General features: G+C 43.4%; 1 pseudogene; it reads left to right on the forward strand.

Moving 5' to 3' along the window:
• The first annotated feature begins 7,602 nt into the window (after positions 1-7,602).
• On the forward strand, positions 7,603-8,082 carry LOC103296838 (CXXC motif containing zinc binding protein-like; annotated as a pseudogene).
• Positions 8,083-20,091: the final 12,009 nt, after the last annotated feature.

Raw genomic sequence — 20,091 nt, forward strand, 5'->3', positions numbered from 1 at the left:
TTAGTTTTGTGTGGATCAGGTCTTATCTTAAATATTTTTATACTTCCAAATCTCCTATTAAATACTTTTATTATTTATCAAACTTGTCAGACTGATTATGTTATCCCTTCAAACCTTGTATACTTTTTTCTAAGCAAATATGGTCAGGTACTAATTTCAAATGATAAGCAATATTTAAGTAAAAAATAAAAATTATATTAACACTTATTAGCTGGTAGAATAGTTTTAGATCTCTTACTAATTTAAATTTAAGGGTTTTGTTTTCATTTTTAACTCAAAACTCAACTTCCAAGATACATACATAAAATTGTAATGTAACCAAATACGCAAATATTTAGGAATATGCTTTAATAATGAGAAAATGTTGAGTTCTTATTTTTTTTGTAATCTATAGGAATGCTGTCTTTTTCTCCTATTGCAATGACAAGAGATGTTTGAAAATCAAGAACCAAACCCAATCTGGGCTGAATAAACCCGAAACTCTGGCAGGCCCGCCCTGAAGCCAGACACGGTGTTTCTGAGCACCCTCGCCCTTCAGACGGTTAGACTCCGCTGACCTTGAGAAAGAAGTGCTGGAGTCCTCGCCTTCAGGAAGGTGCAGATACGCCGCGGTGTGCACTGGGGGCCGCAGCGGCTCTTCCAGGTCTCCGGTCTGTTGTGTTTGGACAGATGATCAGCAGAGTGACAGTCCCGGCTAGTGCAGCATTGACATTTCCGAGCTTCCTTTTCATTGACATCCAATACCAGTTCATGCTGTACAGCAGGTTGGCCCAGCCTAGCACTCAGCCCACAGTGAGCAATCAATAACCGTGTTGACTGACCACACTGGAGCACCCAACACATCAACCCATTGACTTCGCAGCCTCATTACAGAACCATCTGGAGGGACCTGCCATTTTGAAAGTTTAACAAACATCTTTAATACAATGAGTGACTGAGTAAAGTAGCTAGTCATTGTGAGTCCATTGCCGGAATTCCCCATCCCCATCCTCCCAAACTGGCAGGAGCACATGTCTGTTTCCAACGAAAGCCCATGTCTAATAGCCGACTTCACTCAGAAGCGACCTTTCAACTCTGTGCACTACAGAAACGATGCACATATAGAAATATGTACAATACAAATGACAAAATCTATTCTTTACAATATTGCCTATGCTTTAGTGCACTAGCTGTCAAGAAGCTGTATATAATTACACTCATTAAGAAAAGGAGACAGATTCAATTCCCTTCCTGCTGCCAATAGTTTTCTCTTTTATTATATCAAATATCTTGGCTCATGCCCTGTATGTTAAAGTTTATCACTCCTTGAGGCTTGCAATGGCAACAGTTTGCAGCTATCTGGAGGATTATAATTGCGTGCACACATCAATTATGGATTGGGTTCAGCATTTTCAGATAACTTCCCAAATCACAAAGAGAGCACAGTGGTCTCCAGGCACTTCCAGGCCAGTCTGATCACAGGTGTGGTACACACCGCCTCGTTAGGCCTCAGCGATGAGGGCTTCCTCCCCCTGCTGGCTCTCGGAGGGGCACTGACCACTGCTTTTCACTAACAATTCCTTCCCAATCCCCAGAGATTTCTTAATGAGCCCCTTGGACATGGCCAAAGGCAATCTTGTTCTCTGGGCCAGTGAGGTGAAAAGCCAAAGCTTTACCTACCAGGCAGGCAATAATTAATAAGGTATCTCTAATTCATCTCAGTTCATTAACAAAGTTACAGGTTTGATGGCCTCAAGGAGCGCAGTGTTAGTCTGTCACTTCATTTACAAGCATTGAATGAAACACGCGTGCCAAGGTATGTTAAAAAAATTAACTTACAACAAAAATAAATGGATGTAGAATACTAATTGGGAGAGAGAAACTGACAGATACTGCAAAAGATTGATTTTAGGGAAAGCTGAGAAATCTGTTTTCTGTTTATTTTAAGGACAGGAAATGAATACTGATTAGAAATGTATAGGCAGATGCCTGTGCGGCATTTGGTAATGCTTTTGCTGGGTATTTGATTTGTCTGTTTTACTCAGATTTTAGATGGGATGCCAGCTATCAGAGTTAGTTTTGGTCTAATAGTTAATTGGACTTTCTTGGATACAATGCTCTTCACTTACAAGCTTTTGCCTTGCCTCCCCGTGGAAAAGCAATTCAAGCCCCAAAGCCACGTTTCGCAGGGAGAAATGCCGACTTTACATGAGCAAACGAGGCCTAGGTGAGGTGGTCACATTTATTTTGGTCTATTTTTTTTTTTCCTAAGAAACTGTTGTCAACTTAAGAAATATTACCCACTTGGTAATATTTGTAATATTTCCATCTAATCTGGCATAAAGGCAGAAACAAAACAAAGCCATATTCCCAAACAGGAACTATCCGTTTGGCACGGCTGTATTGGAATGCAGCGATCAGGGAAAGGGAGGTTGGGCACTCTGGGGCACATGCCGGCCCATATCACCGCCCGCCCCTGCTGTCGCGGCGGTGTGTCTCCCTCGCATTTGTTGTGCTGCAGTCTTGCCGGGGGCCTGTCTGCGCAGTGAGGGTGGCTGTGGAAGGCACCCAGGAGCTGGCATAAAGGCCTAGGCGAGTCTGCCCTTGGCAGCTCCGCGGGGCCCACTGCCCGAGCCTCTGGGGGAGATGTGGAGGGTGCACACTGCACTCCTGGAACTGCCGGAGTGGAGACGGGCTGACTCACAGGACCCAGCCCTTCCCGGAATTTGGGAAACGCTGCCGTGAGGCTGCAGTGACATCTAAAGGCAGACTCTCTGACTGGTGCTGCACTTCCGAGCAGCGCGCTCCTTCCTGCAAGTGCTCGAAGCTTCTCTTCCGACCAGTTCCTCCTAAAATCGGCACAAAGCAATTTCACCCCAATCCTTTGCTTTGCTCAGTGTGCTATCTTTGGGGCGGGAATGTTCTCGCCATCTGGGAGGCCTCTCCTGCGTTGCATAGCCCATCACGGAGACGCTGCCGCAGCCCTTCTCTGCACGTTAGAGCCGGAACAAGTCCTTGGCCACACGTCTTGAGGTGGAACCAGGCTTAAGCGCATAGGCTACACCTCAGGCAGGAGCACCCTCTGCCATCGCGCCCAGATCCAGCCTCAAGCGCTCGCCTCTGCGTCGCCTTCCTGGCCTAGCTCCCTGGGCCGGGCGGGGTGGTCATCGGCTGCCAGCGCGTCCCCTGGAGGGCAGGCCCTGCCCAGCCACGTGCTGCCATGTGGCCTGGGGGTGGCCCCTGACCAATCTGGACAAGGAAACGTGCGTTTTTAATGGTGGACGCTCACAGGTGAAGCCTCTGCTTTCCTTTGCCTTTAAATAAAATGGCCTTTGTTGGCGGTGTTTGCTCTAGCCAATCAGGCGGCCTCCTCCCCTCCAGCTTGAACCGCAGAGATTTCACCTTTCCCATCATGCAGCGGGGCTGCCTCCACACCGCCACCTTCCCAGCCTCCTGCTGTGCACATGTCGGCCACCGGCCCTGCCATTCCGAAGGTGACCCGAGTCGGGGAATGCCGCACGCGGCATGCTCTGGCCCCGCTCCCTCCGCCCCCGGGCCCTGCGCCTCCCTGTGGCCGTGGCCACGGAGAACCCCGAAGGCGCCGGGCGGCGGGTGTGCGTGCCGGTGAGAGCCCCGTGTTTCCCGAGCCCCGCTGCGGGGGGCGGGGGGGGTCTCTTTTCCTTTCTTTCCTTTCGAATGGCCTTGACACGGGCTGACGAGGGTGAGTGGAACAGCTGGACGGTACTCACTGGAGTGGCAAAGGTCCTTGCCTTCATCTGCCGCCGTGCCCTCCCCTGGCAGCGATCCTGGCTCTGGGCCCAAAATGTCCTCAGCGTGCATCACTGTGGCGCACACGTGCTCGTGTACGCTCACAAGCCTTTTACCAGCGTTGGAACTGCATGCTTTGTATTTAAATGTTCCCGCCGACCAAGTAAATCCCTTTGGATGAAGTGACAGCATCGTTTCAGCACCCACAGCTGGTGACGGCTGGGGGGAGGCCAGGAGAGACGGCGGAGTGTTCCTCCAGCCCAGTCCCGCCCAGTCCCGCCCAGTCCAGCCCAGTCCAGCCCAGTCCAGCCCAGTCCAGCCCAGTCCAGCCCAGTCCAGCCCAGTCCAGCCCAGTCCAGCCCAGTCCAGCCCAGTCCAGCCCAGTCCCGCCCAGTCCCGCCCAGTCCAGCCACCCGCGGAGCGGCTTCTCGGCGCGCCTGCCTCAGGCACCGTCAGCCGGAGGCTCGCAGCCCGAGCGCAAGGTACAGTGGGTGTTCGTAGAAAGGCAGTACCTGTGCTCCCGGCCTGCCCCCGCCGTTAATTCGGTACTTACTTACTGGACGGGAACACGGAACCTTTTCGTTAATCCTGGGTAACCCTCTAGGAATACTGCGGGAACCATGTTTTGGCACCTGAAGCGCAGTGGACACGCAGCTCTGAAAGCAGTAATGGCTGAGAACCTTTGAAAGAACAGCTCCGAGGGCCAGAGGGGTGCGTTCCCTCCTTTGGTGACGTTTCCTCGCGAATATGTAACGTGTAATACATTCTGTTGTTTGGGATGAAAATGAAAAGATGTCCTTTGGGGGAAGGCGTGCTCTCCGGCAGGGCCATCGTTAGAGTGAGTCGGGGGAAGTGGAAGATCCCACAGTGAGAAGCCGTACTGGGAACCAGTGCGGGCATTAGCAGCAGGATGGCCCTCATGTAGAAGTATTGTTTCACATAGTTACCTAACCAAAGGCTATTCCTATATTTGCTGAAAAAGCAAAATTAAATAATACTTTCAGGGGAACAAAAAATATTAACCATTTGAGAGCAAACTGTATGTTAGGTTTTCTTCATAATGTTGCATCCCTAACATACATAATCATCTTTCTAGATATTAAATATTACAACAAATACAACAAAAATAACATGCAAATTAATATACCTCTTCTAAAGATCCACGTTTCATTTACCACTTTTATCTACGATTGCCTTAATCATTTTAAAAATGAAGAGACATTTGAGAGAATATTTTCATTTATGTCTACCTATCAATACTCCTTGAAACGAGGAGCTGGGAGGAGGAAGGCTGTTTGTTGTGTCCTGCGTGCCTGTGCGGCCCTGACAGGCTTACACTCAGCTGGAGGGACGAGTGTGGTCAGCTGGGCCCCTAGCAGCCACGGAGACAAGCCCTTGGAGCTGGAGCATGAATACAGCAGAGGCCACCGCCAACATCCTGGCAACTTCCAAAAATAAAGAGAAAAAATGTGTGCATACATGTAGAAATGTGTGAGTGTGTGAATGTGTGTGTGCATACATGTAGAAATGTGTGAGGATATGTGAATTGTGTGTGCATACATGTAGAAATGTGTGAGGGTGTGTGAATGTGTGTGTGCATACACGTAGAAATGTGTGAGGGTGTGTGAATGTGTGTGCATACATGTAGAAATGTGTGAGGGTGTGTGAATGTGTGTGTGCATACATGTAGAAATGTGTGAGGGTGTGTGAATGTGTGTGTGCATGCATGTAGAAATGTGTGAGGGTGTGTGAATGTGTGTGTGCATGCATGTAGAAATGTGTGAGGGTATGTGAATATGTGTGTGCATAATTTTCCTTTTGCGTTTTCAGTGTTTCTTAAATTGACACAATTTTACTATTAGATGAATGTGACATTATGAGAATATTTTAAGATACTTGAGAACTATATTTTATGCTATGATTCAGTTTTACACAAACTGTGGCACTTGAAAATTTTACTAATTTAAAAATGAGAAAATTAATACACAAATAAAGGAAAATAGTCATTTTATTTATCTTATATTTTGGGTTTCTTAACAATGTATTAGCAGCAAAACTAATTTTGTGCCTTTTAATGAAAGAGAATTACACAATTTGGAGTTTTAAAATCTTCATTTCCATGTTTGTCATTATATGTTTAGCATTCCATGTGTCCTTACATCTGTACCCCTGAGTGAAGGGAGGGGGTGCTGCAGCGTGGGGGAGAGGCTTGGAGATTTTTACAATTACAGATGTTATTACTAATCCCCCAAAATAGACCATTTGCAAACATCAAATGATGCCTGGAATATGAGAACAATTGCTAAACTCAAAACTCCTAGTGTACTACAAATATGCTAAATAAGCTATTGAAATAATAAAAACGCTCCTATAATCAATTAAAAGCAAACAATCTGCTAATAATAAAATTGAAATCTGAGTTGTTGCATTGCTATTTGAAGACAAAACGCACATGAGCTTTCAAATATTCAAGTACTTCTTCCATTTGTGTGTGTGTGTGTGTGTGTGTGTGTGTGCGCCTGATGAATTATTAATACAGGACTTGTGCCTGGCTCACCAGCTACTCCTGAATCCCTATTAATAAGTCACAATTTGAAGTGTCATAATGAAGGGTGAAGGAGTGTCTAATAAGGCTATAATCTATCTATCTATCTATCTATCTATCTATCGATGAGCACACATTGATATCTATTTTTTGACCTTCTTTTTTGCATTGGGTAATTACTTAAAATGGGCTTTGTGTTCTTCTGTAAGAAATTGCTTGTTTTTTGTTTTAGTTGTTGTTAGGGGCATGCATGCATGTCTGCATGTGTATGTTTTCATGGGCTATTTGTGTGCCATAATTCTTTTGGTGCTTCTTTATACCACATATTCAAATTCAAATATGCACATACATATATGTACCACATACCTGTATGTGTGGTGTCTGTTTACATTTTCTGTCATGTAGTCATTAAGCACACAACGTAGACTTAAAGGATGTCAAAACTGACAGCCTGGCATGATGGATGATGCTGTGCGAGGCTGATTCTTACCAGGTGTGGTGTGATGGGAATTCAAATGCTGTTCAGAGCTCTTATTTGTGTTAGTAAAGTTTTGCTTTCTGTCATTTTTTGGGGGAGGCAGGGACTTCTGAACTTATAATCTTAAACCATTTTATAAAATGTTTTTAATACGTTAAGGAAAAATCCATGGAGGTTCCTTCCAAAATGTATATTTGAGGCATAATCCATTTTTATATCATTTATTCTCCAAGTGATAAACTTATCAGGATAAATATTTTCTAAGATGCACAATTACTGAGCCTGCTCTCATTATTCCTCTGCTCTCATTATTACCTGGGCGGAAGTCACCACTGCCTGTCTGTGTCTATAAAATACCAAGCCGAGTTTTTAATGCAAGTTTATTTAAATATTGAGAGCCAGCCATACGTTTGAAATGATGAATGCAACATTCCCTGGCCTCTATGCAGACAATGCCCGATATCTAAACTCGGCCTCCTATGTCAGGTTGGCCCCTACAGGGCAATCAGTGCAGAAGAGTGGAGAACTTTGAGTTTGTTCCTCCCAAGCTCTTGAGGCTGATACTCGGAACATGAGGCATCCCTGAGCAGGAACAACGCATGCTGCCACCAGAATGTTCAATCATCTTCCATAATTGAATTCAATATCTTTTTATGTAAAAAAGAGCAGTCCTTCCCTTTTGAGCATTTGAGGTAGGAACGACAGTGCTAAGTAGGTGAATTTGTGCTCTGCATCATTCCACACAACTGGACACCCTGCCAGGCGCCCACACACTGTTTGCCATGGGCTGGAAACCAGCGACCACAGCCAGCGCCGTGCTGAGCCGGCCGCTATGAGGACAATCACGCTACAGCTCAGAGCCACACGGAGAAGGCCATTAACCTCCGCCTGTGGGGGAGGACTTCCGGTGGTACCTGGAGATGAGATGTGGCAACTGTGGTGAGATTTCAGAGAAGTGGCAATACGTTTGGCTGATGGACAGTGAGGCACTGAAGGAGGCCGTGGCAGCGCCTCCAGGGTCCAGAAGTGCAAGCTGTGCGCCAGGGAAAACTCCACTGAGATTTTGAGCGGCACCATCAAATCTGACAATGCTGAAGACAATGAGAAGTTCAAGGTAACAGTAGAGTTTGAGTGCCGGGGCCTTGAACCAGTTGATTTCCAGCCTCAGGCTGGGTTTGCTGCCGAGCGTGTAGAATTGAGGACAATCTTCAGTGACATTAATCTGCAGGAGAAGGACTGGACTGACTATGACGAAAAGGCTCAGGGGTCTGTGGGAACTCACGAGGTCACCCACCAGTGTGTGAGGTGCTGAACCCTCTCCTGCTCACTTGCCTGTAAGAACTGAGAAGGGAGAACCAAGCCGCAGAGCCCACTGAGGCTGGGCCCTCTGCCCTTGTCCCCGGGCAGCTGTCCGAGCCCTCACAGGCTGCGTGCTGGGCTGTCAGTCTCCCAAGCCCACCCATAAAGCCCCTGTTTGTGCTGTACTCATGCACTGAGGTAGAGGCAGGTAGCAGCCACTCCCTCCACAAATAAGAATTCATATTGGAGGTCTTTTCCTGTTTCCTGACACCTCCCCACAATATAGACTCTTACTAGTACACCTGATCACTTTGCAAACTGCAGGAGCACACAGCTTCTCAGGGCTCTTTAGCTCGTGAGGAGTAGGCAGATCATCCCAGAAATACAAAGGTGTCGAGGCCAATGGTATGAAATGCAGCTGAGCCTATAGAATGATACCATGAGCCCAATAATCCTGAGCCAAAACACTGCATTGATTAGCTTGGCTCTTAAGTAAATGCAGACATCTCTGTTAGCTGGTGTCACTTCATATTCTAGGGATAAAAGGGACTATAGAGGTCAGCAATCCAGTCCTGGCAATTCTGCTCTCAAATTCTGGCCAGGTGGTCATTAGGTCTTGGCTCACCTGCTGTGATGGGGCTATCTCCTCCCATCATGGAAGTCAGTATGGAAGTTCTTATAATAAGTCAGCATCTATGCCCCGGGTAGCTTCTGGTACTGGTTTGTTCCCCCCAAGGCAGCCCTGTGGAGGTGTGAAGAGCCCCTACCCAGTGGACAGAGCTGTTTAATGCAGTTAGGTCCAGGAGGCATGCTCATGCCTTCCCACCAGCAAACCCATTTGGAAAACTTATTACAAGAGAACTTATTTATCCAGTGTTCTACTACAGCCAGCAATTCTTTGGAAGTAAAATTAATATCCTCATTTTCTGAATGGCCCACTGGGAATGGGTCTGCCCACTCCCAAGCTGGTTGTGGGGCACTAGGAAGGGGGATCCTCCAATTTAAGGTAAAGGTAGACGTATCCAAGAGGTGAAGAGGTACCTACCTCGTCCCCTCTGGCAGCTACTTCTTGTTTCCTGTAGGTGGAATATTCCTGGTTCCCTCTGGGCCTCTTTTTGTACCTGACAACAGCATTTCTTCAGCCCTCGCTCAGCCAGCAGGCCTTCCAGCCCCCTATCCACAGGGTCCAATCCACTGCCCAGCCTGAAAGCAAAGAAGTGGAAGTGACGGGCTGGGTAAGCAGCCTTCCCAGTTTTCAGTCTCTACTGGTATACCAGTCGGTGTGTTAAGCTCCTAAAGACAAACACTAAAAGGATCAATAGCTTTTGTTTATACTTTAAATTGCTTTCTCATCATTCAGAAGGTAAAATAATAAAAAAAATCATTAATTAAAAGGGAAAAATAAAGTAGATTATGTCAGTAGATGCAACAATTAAATTTATATCTGCTTAAAAACACAAACACACACACGCACACACACACACACACACACACACACACACACACGAGAAAAAACTGGACACCCTGCCTCAGGATGTTGTCAAATAGGATTTGTCGTCATCAGCAGAGGGAAACTGGCAACTGAAGTTATCAGTGGGGTTGAGGGTCCCAACTTCACAAATATTTTTATTCATCTGCCCAGATAATACTGATTTAACTTGGCCTTTGAGGATAATTGGTCTCAGAAGGTTTTCCCATGATCTGCAATAAATTTCCTCACCAAATCTCCATAGAAAATAATAACACAAAACAACTAATCAAATGTCTACAATCTTTGCCACCTTGATCTGTCTTCAAAAATTCAGATGAGCATATAAATAAGAGAGGAGGCAACTCATTCTGACTGAAATAAATTGGAGCAGGTCATAAAGGTTGACTGTGGAGATTCAACCACATTTATTCAATAGGTGATATAACTATTTTATGAGCATTATTCAATCATGATGGTCAGGTATGGAAGAGATTTTCAGCAACTGTAGTTGGACAGTGCTCATTAACCCAGACCACATTGCATTGCTTCCTAAATTCTTTCTACTGATACTGCCTATTAAGTGGACTTGTTTATGAGCAAAGAGAATCACCTGGCCACCCTCTGAATTCCTCATTACATGTTTTCTTTATTATTTATCTTGACTTCTACCTAATTATTCATTGTTTCAAACCTGCTACCTAATACATAACCACTATCTACCACAACCATGCCCTATCTTTAATCCCATAGCTCTATGTACCATGTACCATTTCCTATCCCAAGCATTATATATATAAAATATAAAGTATTTATATAAATATAAATACTAGTAGCCCTGTGCATGATTCCGTGCGCCAGTAGCTCACCAGTAGCTTGCTGCTGCCCCCCAGTAGCTCTCTGCCCACTGTCCCGCCCTCCTGTAGCTCCCCCCCTCCCCGCCCCCATAGCTTGCTGCCCTGCCCCTTCCTGTAGCTCTCCACCTCCCACTTGTAGCTCGCTGCCCCATCCTCCTGATTATCCATGATCCGGTCGTTATGTGGTTGGTTGTTACACTTCACGGCATAATGACCATTTGCATATTACATCTTTATTATATAGGATATATATTTATATATTTTTTCTCATATATATGGTATACACACACACACACACACACACACACACACACACACTAATAAAAGGGTAATATGCTAATTAGACCAAACATCTTCTGGACAAAGCCACAGTGGCAGGGGCCAAGGCAGAGGCGGTTAGGGGCGATCAGGCCATCAGGGGAGGGCAGTTAGAGGTGATCAGGCAGGCAGGCAGGCAGTCGAGCAGTTAGGAGCCAGCGGTCCCAGATTGTGAGAGAAGCCAGCGGTCCCTGACTGCCAGTTTAGGCCTGATCCCTCCCGGATTGGAGAGGGTGCAGGCCAGGCTGAGGGACCCCACCCCCCACCCTGTGCACAAATTTCATGCACTGGGCCTCGTGTGTGTGTGTGTGTGTGTGTGTGTGTGTGTGTGTGTGTAAAGAGAGAGAGAGAGAGAGAGAGAGAGAGAGAGAGAGAGAGAGAGAGAGATTAGAGAAAATCTATGATAAATTGCTCAAATGGGATACATTTTGAAGTGAAGAACTGCTACTAATAAGTATGCTAGGACAACAGGCATACACTGGGACCACCCAACACACCAATACCTATTTTAACCCTCACTATATATCTCATCCCACAAATGTCCAATGAGAACCTATAGTGTGCTGAATTTGTAGTGTAAAGGTTGGGGGTTGAGTCATAAATGGTAGGTGTCTATCTGAACCTGCTAGAAATCCACATTCCAGTGTTCCAAGAAAGCTTTCCTCATTGGAGGCAATCCTCTATAAACCACCTGAGGGAGGATGCTAGACTTTACATGGTCCTGGCTGCCACATATCTCAGGGACCCTGTGCTGGAGAAGCTGTACCTACTGCAGGAACCAGGCCCTTGGGAAGCTGTGGGTCCTGCAGAAGCCTGCTGATAACAGGTAAATACTCTGCAACTAGGAATCAAACCCTTTTCTCCTGTAATACCTTTGTAGTACCTTCTACTGATAACACTTCATATTATGCTAATTGAAAAAGGAACAATTACTTTAAAAGCTCAGAGCCATTTTTATAAAGTAGGCAACTAAGGGCAAATTTAGAACTGCGAGCCATCCTTTGGAAACTGGCCCACACAATTAAAACCCATCACCCAGAGGCCCACTCCCCAGAGGCATTGCTACCTAGACAGCTGTCAGTCAGAGTGTGCGCCTGGCGGGCCCCTTTGGAAGGCTGGGCTGCTTGGGGATTGTGCAGAGGACCCGTACGCTGGGCAGAGGATGCGAGTACCAGGATCCAGGGGTGCCCCTTGGGCTCCAACAAGCTTCCCTGGATGTACAGTCACTGTGTCCAGCACCGAGAGACAACCTGAAGGCTGCAGCATCACCACACTTCCTGACAGAGTCCTGATACCCCGTCAGAGAGCGCTGGGGAGTTTCCTCCATTGGCCAAGATGGCGCTCATGGAGGTTATTAACAGAGCACGCCAAAGACTACCAAGATGAGTGGATAGAGCTCCAGCAAGCCAAAAGCCCAAAAGACAGTGCCCCAACATGCCAAAAAGTAGACATATGAAGGGGTAGGGCAAGAGAGGCCAAAAGCTAGAAAGATTAAATGGTAGGACCCAGCATGCCAAAAGCTAGAAAGATAATTGGATTGGAAAAAAGCCCTCCCCTCCATATCCCTATGAGAACCCCAGGCTTGAGCAGGAATATGAGATGGTGTTTGAGATGGGAGTCCTGACATCTGAATAAACTTCTTTCCTTTCGCGCCAGCACCTGTCTTATGAGTTTGGGACATTGAGCCAAACCTGTGTTTTTGGTTACAGCATCTCCTTTGAGTGTTTGAGTTTTAGGTTCTCTAGTGGTTACTTGTGATGATATGCTAATACTTGTCATTCTCGATATATCATCTTTTATCTTACTATGAAAAATAAGAAATGTGGCCAATTTTACCACTTTCTTCTCATTCCAATGTTTCTTAGTTATGAGTGTAGTGACCTATAACATTTTAAACAATACACTTAGACCTTCTTTCTGATCATCATATTGGAAAGCATTTTCTAACTCTTCACTATACTTTTATACCTTTCACTCTGCCCTCCTCACTAGTATACCCCCTCTTCTCAGACTCTATGCTAGTTTTCCATTCCTACTATTACAAACTGGATTTCATTATTATTGTCATAATCAAGTTATCTGTAGTTTGTCTGGTAATTGGTCCTGAAAACTGAAACCCAATAAAGTGCATTTTCAATGTTATGATTATATGTGTTACTTATTGGAGTACTAGAAGCCCAATGTACAAAGATTCATGCAAGAATAGGCTTTGCTTCCCCTGGCTGCCAGCATGCAGCAGGCTCACTCCTGGAAAATATAAAGTGAGTGTTAATTAGTTTGAAATATAATCTAACAAGCTTGCCTACTGTTTTATATTTTTTCAATTTGTTCTTTGTTTATTTTCTCTTTTCTTTTCCTTCTCTGTGTTTAATTGAACATGTCTTTGTTTAAAGTATTACATGTCTCCTTTTCCCCACTTTTAACACCCCCAGCCACTCCCACCCCCGAGGGCAAGCCCCCACCACCCCAGTGTCTGTGCCCATTGGTCATGCTAATATGCATGCATACACATCCTTTGGTTGATCTCTAAACACCCCACACACACACATCCTCTCCAGCACTTGTCCTTTGTTGATTTGTTGATGATAGCCAGTCTGACAGGTGTGAGATGATACCTCATTGTTGTTTTGATTTGCATATCTCGGATGATTAATGACTTTGATCATGTTTTCATATGTCTCTCGGCCTTCTGTAAGTACTCTTTCAAAAAGTGTCTACTTAGGGAGAAAACAAAAATGGCGGCATAGGTAAACATCTGTACATGCTGCCTATCACAACCACATCAAAACTACAACTAAAAGACAAAACAACTATCATCCAGAACCACGGAAAGCTGGCTGAGTGCAAGTTCTACAACTAGAAGGAAAGAAAAAAAAAATGCATTGAGACGAGTAGGAGATGCAGAAGTGCAGAGGCGCACATGGAATGGGCTGGCAACCAGGTGGGCTGTTGTTGTTTTCAATCGGGAGGGAGATACAAGCTCCCGATTGCTCTGAACTCCAGTTCCGGGTGAGACCCTGGGGACTCAGACTCATATGGGGAGAAACTGGACTGTCTGGTATCAGACTGGAATGCAAGGGTGGCTTTCTCTCAGAGGTGCTCAAAGTGATCATTGTTCCTGTGCAGGAGCACCGGACACAGAGACGCAGGGACCTCTCTGGTTCAAGGCTGACTGGCAGCCATTGCTCTTTGCTCCACCCTGGTGATTCCGTGAGACCCTGTCCCACCCAATTTACAACCCCACCCAAGCTGTGTGCAGAGGCTTTTGCATATGAATGGCCTGTCCTTTTACAGCCTAAAACCTGTCAAACTGCAGCTGGGTAAGAGAGCCCTAAAGATTCCAAAAAAAGGCCCAAGGCCCGGCAACAGCAGCCTGTCTTACTTCACACCTGGGCCTCATCTGGACACTTCCAAACCCCATACAAAGAGGAGGAATCTTCAGATCTCTCTGTAGCTCCTGCTGGGTGGCCTCAGGTAGTGGCTGACTTTGCACCTCCTTGGAGATCCAAGAGCCAGTGTACCCAGTGGTCAGTGTGAGACCATACCAGATTATAACTCTTCACATCCATAAGCGACACACTCAAGGGGCAGACTCAGTAAGCACCAAAGCCTTACTGAAGCAAGTAATGCCCCATAAGGATGTCTCCTGCACAGCAGTCCTTCCATTGTAGACACAGCTGGTCCTCACAGTCAATTGGCCTGGAGATCAATTCCTCCCAGTGATACCAACAGCAATCAAGGCTTAACTACAACCAGCCTGTGCACACAGCCCACAAAGGGGTGCATCAAGAGTGTCCACCTCAGGTAATTAGAGAGGCTGAGCCACTGGGCCCTATAGGACACCTAGCACACAAAGCCATTCTATCAACACAGGGAAGCAGCCAAAATGTGGAGACAAAGAAACATGTCACTAATGAAAGAAATGGAAGAAAGCAAACTACTGGATATAGAGTTCAAAACTACAGTTATAAGGTTACTCAAGAATCTTCTAGAAACTTCCAAAAAAATGGAAAAGGACCAGTCAGAAATTAAGCATACACTGATTAAATAAAGAATAATATATAGGGATTCAATGGTAGAGTAGAGGATTCTGAAAATCAAATCAACAATCTGAAATATAAGGAAGCAAAAAACACCCAACCAGAATTGCAAAAAGAGAAAAGAATCCAAAAAATATTAAGATAGTGTAAGGAGCCTCTGGGACAACTTCAAGTATACCAACATTCACATTATAAGGGTGCCAAAAGAAGAGAAAGAGCAAGGTATTGAAAACCTATTTGGAGAAATAATACCAAAAAAACTTCCCTATCTGGTAAAAGAAATAGACTTACAAGTCCAGGAAGCACAGAGAGTCCCAAACAAGAGGAACCCAAAGAGGACCACACTAAGACACATCATAATTAAACTGCCAAGGGCAAAAGACAAAGAGAGAATATTAAAAGCAGCAAGAGAAAAACAGTTAGTTACCTATAGGGGAGTACCCATGCTACTGTCAGCTAATTTCTCAATAGAAACTATGCAGGCCAGAAGGGAGTGGCAAGAAATATTCAAAGTGATGAATAGCAAGAACCTACAACCAAGATTACTCTACCCAGCAAAGCTATCATTCAGAATTGAAGGTCAGTTAAAGAGCTTCACAGACAAGAAAAAGCTTAATGAGTTCATCACCACCAAACCAGTATTATATGAAATGCTGAAGGGTATTGTTTAAGAAGAGGAAGAAGAAAAAGGTAAAGATAAAAAATTATGAACAATGAAGTGACAACAAATACATATCTATCAAGTGAATCTAAAAATCAAATGAATAAAAACTCTGATGAACAGAATAAACTAGTGAATTTAATAGAATCAGGGGCATGGAAAGAAAGCGGACTGACAATTCTTGGAAGGAAGTGGGTGTGTGGGGGTGGGAAGAGATCGGACAAAAATCCTACACCTATAGATGAGGACAGTGGGTGGGGGGTAAGGGCATGGGGTGGGGTGGGAACTGGGTGGAGGGGAGCTATGGGGGGAAAAAGAGGAACAGCTGTAATAATCTGAACCATAAATATTAAAATAATAATAATAATAAAGTGTCTACTTAGATCCTTTGCGATTTATTGATTGGATTGTTTATCTTCCTTTTGTAAAATTGTATTAGTTCCCTGTAAATTTTGGAGATTAAACCCTTATCTGAAATAGCATTGGGAAATATGTTCTCCCATACAGTAGGCTTTCTTGTTGCTTTGTTGATGGTTTCTTTTGCTGTGCAGAAGCTTTTCATTTTTATGTAGTCCCATTTGTTTATTTTCTCTTAGTTTCCATTGCCCTAGGAGCTGTATTAGTAAAGATATTGCTATGATATATGTCTGATATTTTGATGCCTATGTAGTCTTCTAAGATTTTCATGGTTTCCTGTCTTACATTTAAATCCTTTAACCATTTTGAGTTTGTTTTTGTGTGGTGTAAGTTGGTGATCGAGTTTTATTTATTTATTTGTTTTTTTTGTTTTTTTTGCATGTATCTGAACAATTTTCTCAGCAACATTTATTGAAGAGACTCTCTTGACTCCATTGTATGCTCTTGCCTCCTTTGTCAAATATTAATTGAGAATAATGGCTTGGGTCTATTTCTGGGTTCTCTGTCCTATTCCATTGGTCTATGTGTCTGTTCTTGTGCCAGTACCAGGTAGTTTAAGAACCATGGCTTTGTAATATAGCTTGATATCTGGTATTGTGATCCCTCCAACTTTGTTCTTCTTTCTCAGGATTTCTGTGGCTATTCCAGGTCTTTTTTTATTCCATATGAATTTTTGGAGAGTTTTTTCTAGGTCTGTGAAATATGCTATTGGCATTTTAATGGGATTGCATTAAATCTATAGATTGCTTTGGGTAGTATGGACATTTTAATGATGTTGATTCTACCAATCGAGGAACACAGTATGTTCTTCCATTTGTTTATGTCTTCCTCTATCTCTTTTTTCAATGCCCTATAGTTTTCTGAGTATAGGTCTTTTACCTCCTTAGATACGCTTATTCCTAGGTATCTTAATTTTTTTGATGCAATGGTAAATGGGATTTTTTTTTTTTTTTTTTTTTTTTTTTTAGTTTATCTTTCTGTGAGTTCATTGTTGGTGATTAAAAAGCCATGGATTTCTGGGTGTTGATTTTGTATCCTGCTACATTGCTGAATTCATTTATAAGTCTATCATTTTTTGATGGAGTATTTTGGGTTTTCTATGTATAGTATCATTTCATCTGAAAATAAGGACAGTTTTACTTCTTTTCCAATTTGGATGCCTTTTATTTCTTCTTCTCTGATTGCTACGGCTAGCACTTCCAGTACTATATTGAACAGAGTGGTGAAAGTGGGCATCCCTGACTTGTTCCTGTTCTTAGGGGAAATGAATGTAGTTTTTGCCCATTGAGTATGATCTTGGCTGTAGGTTTCTCATATAAGGCTTTTATTATGTTGAGGTATGATCCCTCTATTCCCACTTTGCTGAGAGATTTTATCAAGAAAGGGTGTTGGATTTTGTTAAATGCTTTTTCTGCATCGATTTATATGATTGTGTGATTTTTGTCTCTCAATTTGTTTATGTGATGTGTCACATTTATTGATTTGCATATATTGTACCATCCTTGCATCCCTGGAATAAATACCACTTGTCATGGTGTATGATCTTTTTAATATAATGTTGGATCTGATTTGCTAGAATTTTGTTGAGAATTTTAGCATCTATGCTCATCAAGTATATTGGCCTGTAGTTCTATTTCTTTGTGGTGTCTTTATCTGGTTTTGGAATTAGGGTATTGCTGGCTTCATAGAAAGAGCTTGGAAGTGTGCCTTCCTCTTGAATTTTTTTGGAAGGTCTGAGGAGGATAGATTTTAGTTTAGTTCTTCTTTGAATGCTTTGTAGAATTCCCCCTGTAAAACCATCTGGACCAGGGCTTTTGTTTGCTGGAAGACTTTTGATTACTGCTTCAATTTCTTTGGTAGTTATCAGCCTATTAAGATTTTTTTTATTCTTCCTGATTGAGTTTTGGAAGCTTTAACTTTTCTAGGAATATGTCCATTTTGTCTAGGCTGTTCAGTTTGTTGGAATAGAGTTGTTCATATTTTTCATAATCGTTTGTATTTCTGTGGGGTCAGTTGTTACTTTACCTCTTTCATTTCTGATTTTGTTTATAAGGGTCCTCTCTCTTTGCTTCTTGGTGAGCCTGACTACAGGTTCTTCAATCTTGTTTATCCTTTAAAATAACAAGCTCTTAGTTTTATTGATCTTTTGTATGTTTTTGTCTTTATATTGTTTATTTCTAATCTTTATTATTTCCTTCCTTCTGCTTACTCTGGGCTTTTCTTGTTGTTCTATTTCTAATTCTTTTAATTATAGGGTTTAATAGTTTGTTACCATTTTTTCTTGTTTTTTGACCTAGGCCTGTAGAGGTATGAACTTCCCTCTCAAGACTCCTTTCACTGTGTCACATAGATTTTGGATTGTTGTGTTTTCATTGTCGTTTGTTGCCAGGATGTTTTTGTTTTATTTCTTCTTTGATCTCTTTGGTAACACAATCATTGTTTAATAGCATGCTATTTAGCCTCCAAGTGTTTGATTTTTTTCATTGTTTTTATTGTAGTGGATTTCTAGTTTTATGCCATTGTGGTCTGAGAAGATGCTTGATATGATTTCTATCTTCTTGAATTTGAAGAGACTTTGCCTGTGTCCCAATATGTGGTCTATCTTTGAAAATGTCCTGTGTGCACTAGAGAAGAATGTATATTGTGTAGTTTTGGGGTGAAATGTTCTGAAGATGTCAATTAATTCCATCTGATTTAGTGAGTCATGTAGGATTGATGTTATTTGCTGATTTTTTTTTTTTTTTTTGTTTAGAGGATTTTTCCAGTGGTGTTAATGTACATTAACACTACTCTAACTGTATTGCTGTCAATCTCTCTGTTGATATCTTCCAGAAGTTTGTGTTTTTGTTTTGTTTTTTATGTATTTGGGTGTTCCTGCATTGGATGCATATATGTTTACCAGAGTTATTTCCTCTTGTTGAATTGCTCCCTTTAGTATTATGAAGTTGCCTTCCTCATCTCTTGTTATGGCCTTCACTTTAAGGTCTAATTTGTCAGATATAAGTATTGCTACCCCAGATTTTTTTTCTCATTTCCAATTGCCTGAAAAAAATTATTTTCATCCTTTCACTTTCATTCTGTGTAGATCCTGTGTTCTGAGGTGGGTCTCTTGTAGACAGCAGATATATGGGTCATGTTTTCTTATCCATTCAGCTACCCTATATCTTTTGATTGGAGCATTTAACCCATTTACATTTAACCTTTTGCACTCGGATGTCGAGTGTGACTTGACACAGTTAGCATCTGTAGCAGGAATCGAGAAAAAAGCAAGCAAGTGCAAAGGGTTAAGGTTATTATTTACTACAGGCCCGGCGCACGAAATTCGTGCCGGGGGGGGGGGCAGTGTCTCTTAGCCCAATCTGCACTCTCTCCAATCTGGGACCCCTTGGGGGATGTCTGACTGCCTGTTTAGGCCCAATCCCAAAGCTCCCTTAGGCTCTCCTTCTGTTTTTTAAGTTTTTTTTTTTCTAGATGCTTCTCTGCTTGGGTGTTTTTCCTACCTTGTCTTCTAGATCACTGATGTGGTCCTCAGCTTCTTCTAGTCTACTGTTGATGCTTTCTATTGAGTCTTTATTGCAGCTATGTCATTCTTCATTTCTTCTTGGTTCTTTCACATGTTGTTGAATTAGTCTTCCATCCTTTTCAGCATCCTTATGACCATTGCTCTGAATTCTTTCTATGACAAATTGTTTGCCACCATTTCTTTTACCTCCTTTTCTGGTGATACCTCGTTTACTTTCATGTAGGGGCTGTTTCTTTGTCTCCCCATTTTCACTCCTCTCAGAGTGTCTGGTTATGTGGCTCAATCTCCAGCACATTGACCAAAAGCCACAAAATGCAACTCAATAAAACATGACACAGAAGGAACAAAACACGAATGTATTCACGACACCAATACCACCAAATTAAGGTGACCACTAGAGAAAATATAATTAGGGGAGAGAAAAGAGCACAAAAATGATATTGAGAAAAGGAAAAAAAGGCCAGAGAAAAAAAAAAGAAGAAGAAACAAGGAGAAAGAAAAAAAGAGAAAATATATACATACTAGTGGCCCGGTGCATGAAATTCGTGCACAGGGGTGTCCCTCAGCCTGGCCTGCACCCTCTCCAATCTGGGACCCCTCGGGGGATGTCCGACTGCCGGTTTAGGCCCGATCCCGGATCAGGCCTAAACCGGCAGTCGGACATCCCTCTCGCAATCCGGGACCTCTGGCTCCTAACCGTTCACCTGCCTGCCTGCCTAATCACCCCTTACCACTCTG

The sequence above is a fragment of the Eptesicus fuscus genome, chromosome 16, assembly GCF_027574615.1.
Source record: "Eptesicus fuscus isolate TK198812 chromosome 16, DD_ASM_mEF_20220401, whole genome shotgun sequence".
Taxonomy (NCBI): Eukaryota; Metazoa; Chordata; class Mammalia; order Chiroptera; family Vespertilionidae; genus Eptesicus; species Eptesicus fuscus.